Below are 14,929 nucleotides of genomic sequence, written 5' to 3'. Positions count from 1 at the left end.
TGTGATTTCGCTGCCAGGTATACTGCCAACATTGAGAAGATTGACTATGAGAATGAGAAGGTCTTAATCCACTATCGCCAGTGGAGCCATCGCTATGATGAGTGGTTTGACTGGGCCAGTCCGTATCTGAGACCCGTGGAGAGGGTTCAGCTGAGGAGAGAGGGACGGCAGGAAGACAGCTTTATCCCTGTGAGTCACAGACTGTGCTCCTTAAAAATCCCAGTTTATGAAAGCTAATCTAGGATCAGCCCCATGTATAAATCCATTTACTGAGATGTGAAAGTGATGCTGCATCAGTCCAGTTGTCATTTCAACTGATTATTACTGTGTGGATCACACAAGCAAATATATACAGTATATACGTGAAATATTACAGTTTAAATAACTTTTCTATTTTAATATATGTTAAAATATGTCACATGATTCTTTAGAAATCTTTCTAATATGCTGATTTGCTGCTCAAGAAGCATTTCTTATTATTATCAATGCTGAAAACAGTTGTGCTGCTTAATACTTTTGTGGAAACTGTAAATTTGTTACGTGGTGCAATCAACATGCAGAAACATGGAGAAAAACAAAACAGGAAACAGTATCATAGGAGCCCTACAGTGCCTGATGACTATCTATCAAGGTCAATAAATCTCTTAAAAATCAGATACTCTGACCCTAAATTCTCAATGGTTTAGCCACATTTAAAGCCACTGATAAAGCAAATTAATTAGTACTGTTTTCATTCATACTCCCTGCAGGGATTTCATGTGAATGAAAAAGTTCTTGCCAGCTGGTCCGATTGTCGATTTTATCCTGCAAAAGTCTTGGCTGTCAATAAAGATGGTAAGCTGTTGCTGGATTCATTGCATCAAACAGGTGTGTCACATGAACAGATTCTTACTCAATTAAAATTTGTATGTTTCATATGTGATTCTAATTATCCTGCAGCATCCTACACTGTCAAGTTCTATGATGGTGTCGTCCAAACAGTCAAAGGAATCCATGTGAAACCTTCAACCAAAGAGGTTTATTTTGCATTTATATCCCATTCGTGTTGCACCTCTATTTCAGTACTCATTTTGGCCTTCTCTCCTTTTATTCATTCTCTCATTCTCACAAACAGAGAAGAAAGAAACTAACTGCTAAAAATGGAGAGACACCCATGTTAAAAAAGACAGAAAAGGACAAGAACATGCAGGAGGAGAATGGAGTCAGCGGTGCTAAACAAGCAGCAGGACAAACTGACCGTGTTCCTGAGGAAGAGGAAGATGAGATCTCAGATTTGGATAGAGAAGAAGGTGAACAGAAGAAAAGCAATGGGAATGGAACATGCCTTAAAGTGGAAAATATAAGCGTAAAGGAGGAAAATGAGGAGAGAGTCTTGGAGCAAGTAGGGCAGGACAACTACAGGAAGTCATTTCTGAAGAAGGTCTCGGGGCCTGCGGAGGAAGAAGAGGAGGCTGCAGTGAAGTTGGAGGACTCCGTGGTGTTTGACTCGGGTATGAACTTTAATGAGGTGATGGAAAAGAGAAATGAGACAGAGGAAGCAGAAGTCCAGGTGGAACAAAAAAAGGAGGAAATCAAAGGACAGTGTCTTCCTCATGACAGAAAGTCACAGAGGCAGCGCATAAGAAGTACGTACAAAGTGATTTTTTGACTGTATGCAAATGGTTTGTAGGTTGATTTCTCTGAAAATTATAAACACTGCAGTTCTGTTGGACTTTCAAAATGTTGTTCTGTTTGTTTGACGAGCCCTACCTGGCAACAGTGGCTCAACCAATAATGTGAGCTTGGGGGTGGGGCTATCGGTTTTATTGTTAACTCCATTTGTTGGGCTGCACGAATAATTGAAATAAAATTTAAATTGTGATATGGCTTAGTGCGATAATCAAATCGCAAATGGTGCATTGTGTTTCAGAGTAAAAGTGGAACTGTGTTCTTTTACACATGAGCAGCTCATGATTCCGTGTTTTCAGAGTATCAGAGTGGCTCAGTGCGCAGTAAACGCTGCTCCACACACACTCATCTCTGCATCTGTTCTGAGTTTGGGTGTCGCATATAACATGCATTTGCAAACCATCTTCCCAAACTTAGAATGACTTGTAATAACCATTGTTTTCAACAAGCTTTAAGGGCCCCTTGCTTTTTTCCACCAAAATTCAAGCAACCATCTACGTTTAACATTTGAAAATGAAGATATTAAGACAGCCATAAATATTAGCATTGTATTTTTACAATTGTACTGTAAAATAAAATGATTGTTTTTTTAAATATTAATTTTTTTATTTTAAAGTGAAATATTACAATAGTAATAATTATTTGTTTAATGTGTATTTAGTAGTAATAATAATCATTATTAAAATACTAATAATTATTATTTTATAGTTATATATAATAACAGAATTGTGGGCCCTACAAAAGCAAACACAGCAGACCTGGAGCTTTTTTTTTATCGCATTTTAAATTGCAATCCATTTTTATTAGAAAAATTAAACATGCAATTAAGTTATTAATAATAATAATAATAGCGTTTATTTTGCTTGACATTGTGTTGAGTGTTTGTCATGATAGATGTAAAATTTAATTTTAATTGTATATTTTCTAGGGAAGAGGAGACTTTCAATGGCACGAAAGAGCTCCAAAAAAAGCAAGACTGATTCAGGTTTGACTATTTGACTGTTACATCAAATGTAAAAATGTGTTTACTGGTGCCATAATGGTAGATTTCCTCATTATTCATTCTCTTTCCTCCAGAAAAAAGTTTTCATAATGATTGCAAGTCCACATGTGCATCCACCAGTCAAGAAAAAGAACCAGACCCCTTACATCGAACACAATCATCCAATGGAACAGCAGTACCTAAGGCTCAGTGCCAATCAGAAACCTTTAAGCCTACTGGTGAGATCCCACCCACCACATCTGTACAACATATATATAGTGCTCAAATAGCACCTGGTTCATTATGATTAGTGGATTTTTTTTTATCGTAGCAATTAGAAAACAAGCTTTCCACAACCCCAACCGTTTCAGCAGATAGCCGTGTGAGTAATGATCTATACTAATCAAATTCACTGAATCATGATTCATCACAATTATCTTGAATTTTTGACAGTGAATGTACCATCTAATTATCTCAGTATACAGAGTCATCAGAAACCAGCCTCCACCGGTGCTCTCTATCAACTTGGACCATAATCCATATAAATGTGGCGTTCCTAGCTGTACAAAGTCTTTCGGAAAGCAAAACTCCTGCACTATCATATGAAGTACTACCATGGAGATGATCGTCTGATAGAACCGGACCAGACCAGGGCAATGGACAAACACACCACACTTAATAATCAGGATAGCTCTAAGAAGAGGTGCATTACATCACATGAGTGTGCGCAGATGTCTGTGAAGAGACGCTCTCTAGCGCCCCCTGTTGTCAGTGCACAGAATTACCAACGGTGGCCATCACTGAAGGACAAGACCAGAGAGAATCAGCTAGACCGCAACATGCATAGATACTTCAACAAGGAAAGAGAGAGGAGGTTTATGGAAATGGGTATGGCTGATGGATCAACTTTATATAGTATGCCACAGAAAGCATGTGGGATTTACAGTGTTATTCTTTGTTTTTCCTTTAATACATGACATGGCCTAACTGAGCTTAGGTTTCTTTCCTTTGTAGAAGGTGTGAAGGAGCGTGACAGGCTAAAAGAGAAACAGACTAGAGACTTCCTGCGAATTAAGTTAAAGGAAAAGAAAAAAATGAGAAAAACCACATCAGGTGAAGAAAATCAGCATGTTTTCTGAGTGATGATGAATCTTTATTTCTTTGCACAACCACTGTAACTACATCTCTGAAATCTATTTGTAATAGTAAATTATAAATATAAATTGAATGTAATTAATTGAAGTATCCATCTCCGTCTAAATGTTTTTGTTGAGTTTATATATTTTTGCAATTTGATATGATCTTAAGTTTATGAGTCAGTGTCATTTTAATATCTAATTGTCTGATTTTTCCCCCTCATAACTCAAGTCATGTTTTGTCATTTGTTTCCAGATGAGGATAGCATTTTTGATTGGTCCTCTGACAGCTGTGGATGGAGTGAAGATGAAATGGGGGCGGATTTGGACGTCATTGCCTCACCTCTCAGCTGTAGCTCTGTTGCCTCGACTACAGGAAGTCAGAAAACTGTCCGTTGTGTGTGTGAAGTGGAAGAGGAAAATGACTTCATGTTACAGGTGACCATTCAAAATCAAAGAATCCTGAAAAAAAAAATGTATCATGGATTCCACAAAAAAAATATTAAGCAACACAATGTTGACAATAACAGGAAATGTTTCTTGAACACCAAATCAGAATATTAGTATGATTAAAAGGATCATGTGACACTGAAGACTGGAGTAATGGCTGCTGAAAATTCAGCTTTGCAATCACAGGAATAAATTACATTTTAAATATATTTTAAATTGGTGAACACAAGAGACTTTGGAAAAAATTGAAAAATCTTACCCAACCAAAACTTTAGAACAGTAATTTATATGTCAGTAGAAGATTTAGTTGTAAAACATTCACTATTAATTAACAACCATCATGTTTATTGTTTTTTCTCTTGCACCTCAGTGTGAAGAGTGCCTGTACTGGCAGCATGGAACCTGTATGGGCCTTCTGGAAGAGAATGTTCCAGAACGATACGCTTGCTTCATTTGCCGGGATTCCCCAGGTTTGGAAGTGTTGTTTTCTGGAAGGATCCTTAAATGTAGACCTAGTTAGGATGAGTGGCAGTTTGAGTAGTTTGACTCAGCTTTTTGTCAATTCCCATTTCTTATGCTGGGAAATCTATATTATGGCATATTCTGCTATTTTTAGTTTAATTTCAGCTTACAAGTGTGTTTGTTTCTGTGTATCCAGGGCAGATCAGAGGTCAGAGACAGCGTCTACGGTACTGGTATGACAGGGACTGGCTTAGCACCGGCCATATGTATGGCCTCTCTTTCCTGGAGAACTACTCCCATAAGAACGGCAAGAAGATTGCAGCCACTCATCAGCTGTTAGGGGACGTTCAGCATGTGGTGGAAGTCCTCAATGGCCTGCAGCTCAAAATTAGTGTGCTACAGTGAGTGATCCAGCTTTATCTCTGTTTGAACCCATAACACAAATGTTGTTTGAAAAGCATCATGAAAACGGTGTTATACCAATTTACTGCAGGAGCCAAAGTCATCGAGACCTCAAGTTGTGGCGTCAGCCATGGAAGCTGACTGAGAAATCCAGGATGAAAACCATGGCTCTTCCAGACACAAAAACAGTTTCTGCATCAACATCCTTGGATGCGATTCAATGTAAAGAGCCCTTGACTTCACCCTTTCAGGACTACATTAGCAGTGAGCATTGCTACCAAAAGCCACAAACACTGTACCAGGTATTGGAGCCGAGGCTGGTGCTGAAGACACGGGTAGAGTCGGTGCTGGAAGACCGATTGCACAACACTGAGACAATGCTGAAGAATGACCAACACTATAATGGAGAGATCCAACCAGCACTACTGAAGACATCTAGTACTTCGCTGTTCAACCACAGTATGGTGAGGGCCACATCAAATGAGGTTAATATTACATCAGGGGTGGCCAGTGTTGATCCTGGAGAGCCACAGTCCTCCAGAGTTCAGCTCCAACCCTAATCAAACACACCTGAACAAGCCAGTTAAGGTCTAAGGGTTACTAGAAAGCGACAGGCAGGTGAGTTTTTATCAAGGTTGGAGCAAAACTCTTCAGGACTGTGGCTCTCCAGGACCTATAGTCAGTGATAGTCATGTAATACAGGGGTGGCCAACAATTATCATGGTCAAATCAAAAGTTCTGGTTCTAAAGTGAGCTGACATTTTTAAAGGAATTGTATATCTAAAACTAATTTAAATATATATGTTGAAGAATGTGCCATTTTTTCCACATAATGAAAGAGAATGGGGATATGTGTTGTTGTTAAGCTCCAAAATGATGAAAAAAAGCACAATAAAAGTATCATAAAAATAGTCAATTTATATTTAAAATCTAGAGTTTTGTGTGATGACCAGACTGAAATGTAAAAAGCTGCATCAATTAAAATATGGCCCATTTAGACAGAGCAGTTTTGATGTCACAGCGAAATGACCAATCGTCATTGAGATTTTATTTTGAGGTAAACTATTCCTTTAATGATTTACAGCTGACTTTTAATGTGTACAAACTTTTGAACATTAAAAAAAAAAAATGTATCATGGTTTCCACAATAGTTAGCAGCAAAACTGTTTTCAACATTAACAGTAATAAGATATATTTCTTGAGCACCAAATCGGCATGTTAGAATGATTTTTGAAGGATCATGTGACACTGGAGTAATAATGCTGAAAATTCAGCTCTGCCATCACAGGAATAAATTCCATTTTAAAACATATTAGACATTTATTTTAAATTGTAATAATATTTCACAATATTACGGTCTTTACTGTATTTTCGATTAAATAAATGCAGCCTTGGTGAGCATAACACTTTCCAAAAATCTTACAAGCAAAAATCTTACCAACCCTGAACTTTTGAACGGTTATGCAGTATGAAGTAGACTAACTGTTTTATGTTGTGTGACCCTGAATGTTACTTTATTCCATTGTAGGATGTAGGAGAGAAGTGTGAGGTGGGTGCTGATGGAGGTGGGGTTAAGGGTGGAGCTCAGCAGCAGCTGTGGAAGATCAGCCTGCTGGAGCATATCGAGACTGTACAAGAAGAGGTTACTCAAAGGATGGACTTCATCGAAAGGGAGCTTGATGGTGTGCCAGAAGGTTTCAGAGGGCTGGATTTATGTTTTGCTGTTTTTTATTTGGTGATTTGTATTATGAGAATGATTCATGTATGCTGTAACTTTATATTGATTCCTTTTTCAGTGCTTGAAAACTGGCTGGACTGCACGGGTGAGTTGGAGCCTCCAGACCCACTGGACCGTCTGCCTGAACTCAAGCACAGCATCAAACAGCTGCTGAATGAAATGGGAAAGGTGCAGCAGATCGCTCTGACTTGTGCCACATGAGGGCGCCAAGGCATGTTTCACTATCATCACAAGACTACCTCAGATTGATACATTCCTAAACCGGGTCACGGACCAAAGAGCCTAAAGAATAGACTGAGAACATGTGAAACTGAACATGCTGTTTGTTACAGAGTCTGTGATTCTGATTGTAAATGTGGAATCAAGAGAATGTTGCAAAACTTTATCACCTCACTTATCATTTTACAACAAATGTGATCTAATTTTCATCCTTTCTGTTTCACCAAAAGGAAACATACAACAAAATACATTACAAGTATCTTTGCTAAAAGGTTTACAAGACTTGTCTTTGTCATTTAACAATGCACAGCATGCACTGATTTCTAATATTTTTTATACTTAGTCATAAAGCATGTCAACTCAACACATTTTTTTCTTTGCAGAGAAATTTAGTTATTCAAAGTTATGTTTAAGCTAAAAGCCTACTTGAATAGTCAAAAAGGATCCATCCTGTGCTCTTTAAAAGGCTAGTAACCTTTAACATCTATTTAACAGGTTGGGTGTGAAGTAAAATGTACACAATGAAACAATTGTTTCTGTTTTACATTGTATTTAAAGTATCTCATAAAGTTCAAATGTGTTTTTTTTTTATATTGCATATTTATTTTTAAGACAACTGAATATAATTACTGTAATCCTCTGTAGTTTACTATTCATTTAACCTTCATGCAGCTAATGTAATCAATGTCACCACTTCCTTATGGATTAGCCATAAAATCTTTAGTATAACAAAGACTGAACCACATTACTGTATGTCTAAAAGCAAAAACTTTATTCCAGAGCTTGGAAATACAACATTTTTTCATTCCGAATGCATTTCAGTACTGCAAATCTAATTACTCAATGAAATATTAAATATATGCATATTGGCTATCATCTTAATGAGCATTTAATGAATATATTAAAATTCTGTCATTATGTGCGTACCTTATTATGTCTTACCAAAACTGTGTGACTGGACAGTATTCCCCCTTCATACTGCATTATGATGAAGACTGGCTTGTTTAACATGTTGACCGGCTATTCAAAATGGATACAGTTACAATTAAAGCACGTTGTATGTATACAGTATGTGTATACCTGGTGTACTATGTGATTTTATTTAGAATCAGAATGAGCTTTATTGTCAAGTAGGCTACGTTTAAACACACAAGGGATTTATCTTGGTGACAGGAACTTAAACTGCAGGAAAAAATATATATTTAGAAGAAAAAAAAACATTGCGGAACCAAAGAAAAAGACGTAACTGTCGTAAGTCTTGACTTGATATCATAGATAACCTCACGAGGGCGATAAATGGCTTATGAGGGGGTCTTCCGAACGCACTGAGTGTAATGTGGGTAGCCCAGAAGACCCCGCCCACAGAGTGACATCAAAACACGGCTGGCAGAGACTGCGAGCCCTTCTTTTGCTTCCACCAGCCTCCGTTCACTTCAACATCTTTGTGGAGGATTTTCCTTGCTCAGATCCAAATATTGTACCTCAGACTGGTAGGTGAGTTAAATGTCTCCTTTTAGAACTAAACTCGTACGATTTGTTCTAGGAATATGAATGAAACCGACGGGAATTATGTGACATAATTTAGAGTGATAGTGTTGGTTATTTTCTCTACAGCGACCAATGCAATTCATTTTAAAATGGCTCCATGTTTCTAAACTGCCAGGAGCCACAATAACATCGATTTCCATCACAACAGCCGCTGAATAAGACCGAGAAGGAAAAACACGCGCATTGTGATTTATTAAAGATCGATAAATCGATAGATTTTTCCCCCCTTATTTCACACACCCGACACTGAAGATGTTGGATATTGTAGCCAAAAAAACAAACTTTGTACCTCATTAGATGTGATGGTTTTTAATTCAGTGCATTTTTAGTCCATTCGTCGCTGCAGATGTTTCATAGTTTTCATAGATGGTTCTTCTCATATAGATAAAGAGGGCCAGCGGCATCCTACATTCAGTCTTTTGAATATGATTTGTCTGTCTTCAAGCAGTTTCAGTGAAAGAATGTGTTGCTGTTGCTGTTGAAGTGTATCTGAATTTATGTTGCTAAATTATTTACGTCGGTCTAACTTTGATTTGTGATAGCAACCTGTTTCTTAATTTAAACCTTTATATATATATATATATATATATGTATAAAATGCCCGTATTTCTCAATAGATTAACGCTTCTCATATGACGCCTACATATCAAAGACATAGTGTAAAGTGATGGATTTTTTGGGTAGTTTCGATTATATATGACACAACTTCCGGCATGACACAAATGACATTGTCCTCGGTCACCTGCTCATGGGAAGGTCGCAGTGCTGAGGATGCGAACTCCATGTGCTCGCAGGTGTGCGGTTTAGCACACTCAGACTACACACTGTCCACACGACAAACAAACAACACTAACCTGTTGTTTCATCAACACAGGACTCAAAAGAGACCCCTCACAGTCTTTTCGCTGAAATCTGTTTGTCGTACATACATTGACACAGTGTTTGTTATTGTAATACACAGTATGTTTTAACCTGTGGTTTTCCAGTCAAAGCCTTAACAGATCTGTATACTGCTGTTTGAGATCAGCGTGTCATTTTCAATAGAAATCCAATGAAACGTTCTTCCTCGTATCACCCTGGTACAAAAACAGGCACAGTGAATGCCTTAGCTCATTTTACTTTCATTACTCTTTAAATTCTCTCTGTTTTAATTTTCCTTAGTTTTAAAAATGTGTAATCTGTGTGTTTCCTATTGCTGAGACATTAACATTTTAACTTCCCTATAGAGAAGTATATATTTTTATATGTAGAGTGAGAGAGAGAGTTGGTGTGTTCCTGTAGGTTGGCATGTGGAGATAGATAGATGTCAGGGAATCCTGGATCTCTTGGGAGCAGCGAGCTTTAATTAAGCTATGCTTCAGTTCAATTGAGTGTGCTCACAATCTCAATAACCCTGCTTATCAGGACTGTGGACTAGCATGAGCGCAAATGAGTATGGCCCGTGCTATACAGAGATAAGGGAAGACACTTTGTCTCTAACTCACCATTCTAATTGTGTCATAGATCTTTTTTGAAGAATTTTGAAGAGTCTTTATGCAGCACTTTGCCATACAAACTTCATCCAGCTTTAGAAGACTTGGTATTTAATGCATGAGACTACTATTGTGATCATTTAATGGTCTGTTTTGTCCTTTTTGGGGTTGTGATCACTAAAAACTATTGATGAATGGGGAAAAACGTTATTAATATTAAGAAAATGTTACATTTTTAGTGAAATATCTCTTAAATAAACTAAGCAGTACATTTCGAATGTCCCTCTGCAGTCCTCATAGCATCCTCTGTAAAGCACCTGCTGCAGGTGCCAGGCTGTTGGTTTTGTGATGTGGACAGATTCCAAGCTGCTCCTCCAGACTGTCCCTCACTGCATGTGCAAGACCGAAAGGACAGTCTGTAGTCCTTAATGAACTATTTGAATTCAGATTATGATACCAAACATAATTTATCAAATAAAATTGGCTGAGTTTATCTAATATCTAAGATATTTTGTGAAGTATATTTGTTTCATGGATGTTTTGAATAGATCATGATGCAGAATGATTTCTGATTATTTCATAAACTGTGGTATTTACACTAACGCTCAAAAGTTTAAAGTGTAAGATTGTTTTTAAGAAATTAAAATTTTTATTTATTAAAGAATAAAGATGCATTAAAATGATCAAAAGTGACAGTAAAGACATTTGTAATGTTACAAAAAAGATGTCTATTTCAAATAAATGCTTTTCTTTTGAAACTTCTATTCATCAGTGAATCCTGAAAAAAAAAAAAAATCACGGTTTCCACAACAATGTTAAGTGAGTAATGGCTGATGAAAATTCAGCTTTGCCTTCACATGAGAAAATTAAATTTTTAAATATATTAAAATAAAAAACAGTTATCTTTAATTGTAATAATACTTCATAATGTTACTTTTTTTACTGTATTTTTGATTAAATAAATGCAGCCTTGGTGAGTATAACAGACTTTTCCTTTCAAAAGCATAAAAAAATTGTACCAAACCCAAACATTTGAACAGTAGTGTATAGGATTCCAAGGTTTTTACAACAAAAACATAGTAAAACTTTGGTGCTGTTTTCATTCAAATTAAACTATTAACTGTTTTTAATTTGTAAGGTTGTATTTTACCTTACCGACTGGACTGTTTACTGAAAAACTAGTTGGTTGTTTGCATAGTGTAGCCTAATTGCTGCATAGTGAATGGCCTAAAACCCGAGGGTCTACCATGTGCATAAAGCGATCACTGCAGACAATCCTTTTGGGTGGGAATTAATGTAAACAAAGATATCGGATACCAGTCGTGTCTAAAGTGAATGTAAACAGACGTGCCAAAAAATCGGATATGGTCAAAAGATCGGATCTCTGCATTAAGACTTGCAGTGTAAACGCAGCCTAATGCTCTGGAGCGTTTGTTCCCATGAGTGTCTTTCCTTAAGAGAAGTCTAGTGAAGAGAGAGAATGGCTCGCAAACAAATGTCAGTCTGATTTGTTTAGTGATTCAGTAATCAGTAGTGAGATTTTAAAGGCTTTCAGTAGATCTATTCTATTGCACTGCTCTGTGCTCTCTCTCTAATTAAACCTTTATTATAGTCCAAAACGCTGTGAAACTGGTTTAGGGCGGCTGTTGTTAGCATGACTGTCTGAAGATTTGTGACTTCCTTGTGACCTTAATTTGTAGATTCTGCTGTTGCTACGTGGTGCACTTGATTTTTTTTCATTTTCAGATGTGCACCTTGTTAATCAGCTCACACCCATCTAATATCTGACCTACAAAAGCGAATCATCCCTGTGCTGGATCTCTGAGCTCTTTTAATCAATTTCACTTCACCAGTTCTTCCAGATCTCTGTCTTATTAGCATTAAAGGTCATTTGTTGTGGCCTGTCGCATGAGCTGTGTGGGTTTCATGTGGTTGTCCTGGACTGTAGCCAGCCCACTAAAACCTGTGTCTGTGGTTTTGTGCCATGTTTTTTCTGTCTCCTACTGTTTCCTCCTCCCATTTTCACCTTGACAGCTGTGCTTCTGCCTGATGGCTCAATATCAGGCCGGCCTGCTGAGATGTCTCAGTCAATTCCATGAAAACGATCATCAGATTTCAGACTGACCTAGTACTTTTTCAGATCACAGTAGAGGCTCTTTTTTATTTTATTTGCTCAGTGTTTCTTCATGCTGTTCTTGAATTTTAATCCTTAGCAGTAGTTTGCACTGGATCCCTAAGGAGTCAAGGCTCTTGAAAGCAAAATATATAATAATCCTTTTGTAAGCACAACAGTACTAGTTCTGCTTTTACAAAATTTTTTTTACATGAGCCTGAATGAGAAAGTTTAGTGTCTCTTTAGCTTTTTTTACCCTGAAATCCTTATTAAAAATTAATGAATACATTTCTTTTATATCAATGACACATTAAAGGGAAAATGCATTTTTTAAAATTATTTTATAATGTTTCCTGTGGTGCGTTTATAATCCTAGTATTTTTATTTTTACATCAAAACATTTTCCACCCTGAATTTAGCCTTCTGATTTGAACACTGTTGTCTGCTGTAAACGCCCACTGCTATGATTGACTAACACCTTTGCATATGAAATTAGCATTACATGTGGAATTGCCTCAAAAACTTTAACTGCGTTTTACTATAACTATTATAACATTATATTTAGAACTGTTTCCATTGCATCAAAGGTTGCAGCACTGCACTGTAGCCGAACACAGTCATGTCTATAATAAAATAATAATAAAACACCAGATGCAAGGATCTCATAATTGCAGTGCAATTTCTGCAATCTCACACATTCTTTTATCTAACTCAGTGAAAGCATGCTAACAGGAACAGTGTGAAGATGATCGTCTAGTCACTGGCTTGATTCACTAATGCATAAGCAGTAAACCACTTTGTGACAAAAATGACTATACATGAGCTGTTAGGCTGCAGCAATGTCACATTGTGCAGAGGACTCAACTGGTTCCTGTGGTCTTGTCCCGGTGGCCGTCTAGCATAACTAACATAGTTAGTTTATAAAGTTTTTTTTACACCAGAAAAACGATCTTGTGATTGTACGACAGACATGAGTTGTTCAGAACATACCTACTTGATTACATACTACGATGACGCACCCCAAACTTTTGAACAGTAGTGTATATTATCTTATTAACATGAATCCCCTCCGAACATCAACCTTCAAATTAATATCTAACTGCCACTTTTCATGGCCCAATCAACTCTTGATGTACAAAAGTCCCACCCTACTTTTTTGTCTTGTTGATTGTCCTGTTTCACTCATGACATACAAACATGTACCTTGGTCAAAGATCTTTTTAAGGCATTTTACAAAACTCTGTTTGATCAGTTTGCATATTTAGAATCTAAACTATACATTCAGATTGTTTTTCAATCCTAGACAGTGCAAAAATGACAGAGCAGAAGTATGTCCAATTACCTAAGTAAAATACATTTTTCATTGATCTAATAGATACATTTACGGTAGAAGTAAAGTGTTATATAATGTTGTTCAGATGAAAATCTAACTTGGTTCTCAGAGCACTTCCCCTGGCCCTGCTGAAGACAGGAATTTCCCTTTAGACTGTGCTAATGCAGGTTCTCTTAAATACATTTAGCCCAGGCTCCACATGCTACACATTTAGATTTTATTTATGGCTCTGTGAGCTGTTGCAGTAAGTAATTTACCCAGCTCACATCTTGTCCGGACAGGTGGGAAATTAATTTTCTGTCATTTATCAAACGAGATTAATTTGTTGACATCCATCTAACGCAGCCCACGCCTTGCTTCGTGCATCTTTGGGGAATCTGGCACCCTTACGAGGATTACTGTGTCAATTATATATATATATATATATATATATATATATATATATATTAGAACTGAATTAAAAATGAATCATCCATCTGCTTGTTTGAAGGATTTAGTCTCACTCTGTAATTTAACCCATTTTAAATCCTCATGCTTTCAGTACACAAACAGGCCAAAGTTTCCACATCTGTTCACTTCAAAGCCTCTGTGTATCTACTGCATCGTGCCAGCCTTGTTATGTGATGTATTTGTGAACTCAAAAGCAGACCGTCTGCAGAGACAGATGCGTTCTGTGATAGGATTGTTTTGATGCCACATATGATGTCCTCTAATAAACATAACTAAAAAATTCTACCTTTTACTAGGGTAGGTCTATATATGCTGTCTACAAAAAAAACATACTGTAATAATAAGCATGCTAACCTTATGAATTCATGGTGCTTGGGAAGGAGCTTGCAAAGACTTAATTTGCACTTTTGTGTACACAGTTTATCTGTAACATTGTTTATCGACTGATTTCTATTAATTTTTTTATTTATTTTTATAAATTGTACTAAAAAAAGCGCAGCTCGTCTGTGAACAACGGCTCTGTGTAGTTAATGCTGCTCAATGTGAAAGCCCTCACGTGATGGAGATTTACCGCTGATTACAGAACCGGCTTTCTGACAAGATGCGCGTTAAATATCGCATGCGATTTATCGTGCAGCCCTAATTTCTATTAATTTTTTTATTTATTTTTATAAATTGTACTAAAAAAAAATTGGGTTCTTCAGCGGTTCTTTGGGGTGGTTGAGGTGCTATATCACCACTATACCGTATAAAGAACCTGTTAAGCTCCTGTAGTTCTTTAAAGGTTCTCTAACTCTCTCTTATGGCGCTTTTCCACTGCATGGTACGACTCGGCTCGGCACGGCTCAGTACGGTACGACACGTCTCGGCTCGGCTCGGCTTGCGTTTCCACTGCAGTCAGTACCGCTTTAGAGTGGGCGGGATTATTCACGTCGTTATAGTTGCGCCGCCTCTAC

The 14,929-nt window shown here is 37.2% G+C and overlaps 1 protein-coding gene and 1 pseudogene across 3 annotated transcripts in view; both read left to right on the top strand.

Moving 5' to 3' along the window:
- LOC107749510 (PHD finger protein 20-like) lies at nt 1–7,579 on the top strand (annotated as a pseudogene).
- An 842-nt stretch (nt 7,580–8,421) lies between these two features.
- LOC107749481 (protein NDRG3-like) overlaps nt 8,422–14,929 on the top strand; it is a 37,432-nt gene continuing 30,924 nt past the window's right edge. The window contains exon 1 of one of the 3 annotated variants that reach the window (XM_016564652.1): nt 8,422–8,547. The gene's annotated coding sequence lies outside the window, so the exon portion shown is untranslated. Of the gene's footprint in view, nt 8,552–14,929 lie in introns of all 3 variants that reach the window. The other 2 variants (XM_016564651.1, XM_016564653.1) reach the window with 2 other exon arrangements.

The sequence above is a fragment of the Sinocyclocheilus rhinocerous genome, unplaced genomic scaffold (genome assembly GCF_001515625.1).
Source record: "Sinocyclocheilus rhinocerous isolate Xijiao unplaced genomic scaffold, SAMN03320098_v1.1 scaffold889, whole genome shotgun sequence".
Taxonomy (NCBI): domain Eukaryota; kingdom Metazoa; phylum Chordata; class Actinopteri; order Cypriniformes; family Cyprinidae; genus Sinocyclocheilus; species Sinocyclocheilus rhinocerous.
Note: the sequence above shows the minus strand (reverse complement) of the source record. Positions and strands in the feature narration are given on the sequence as shown.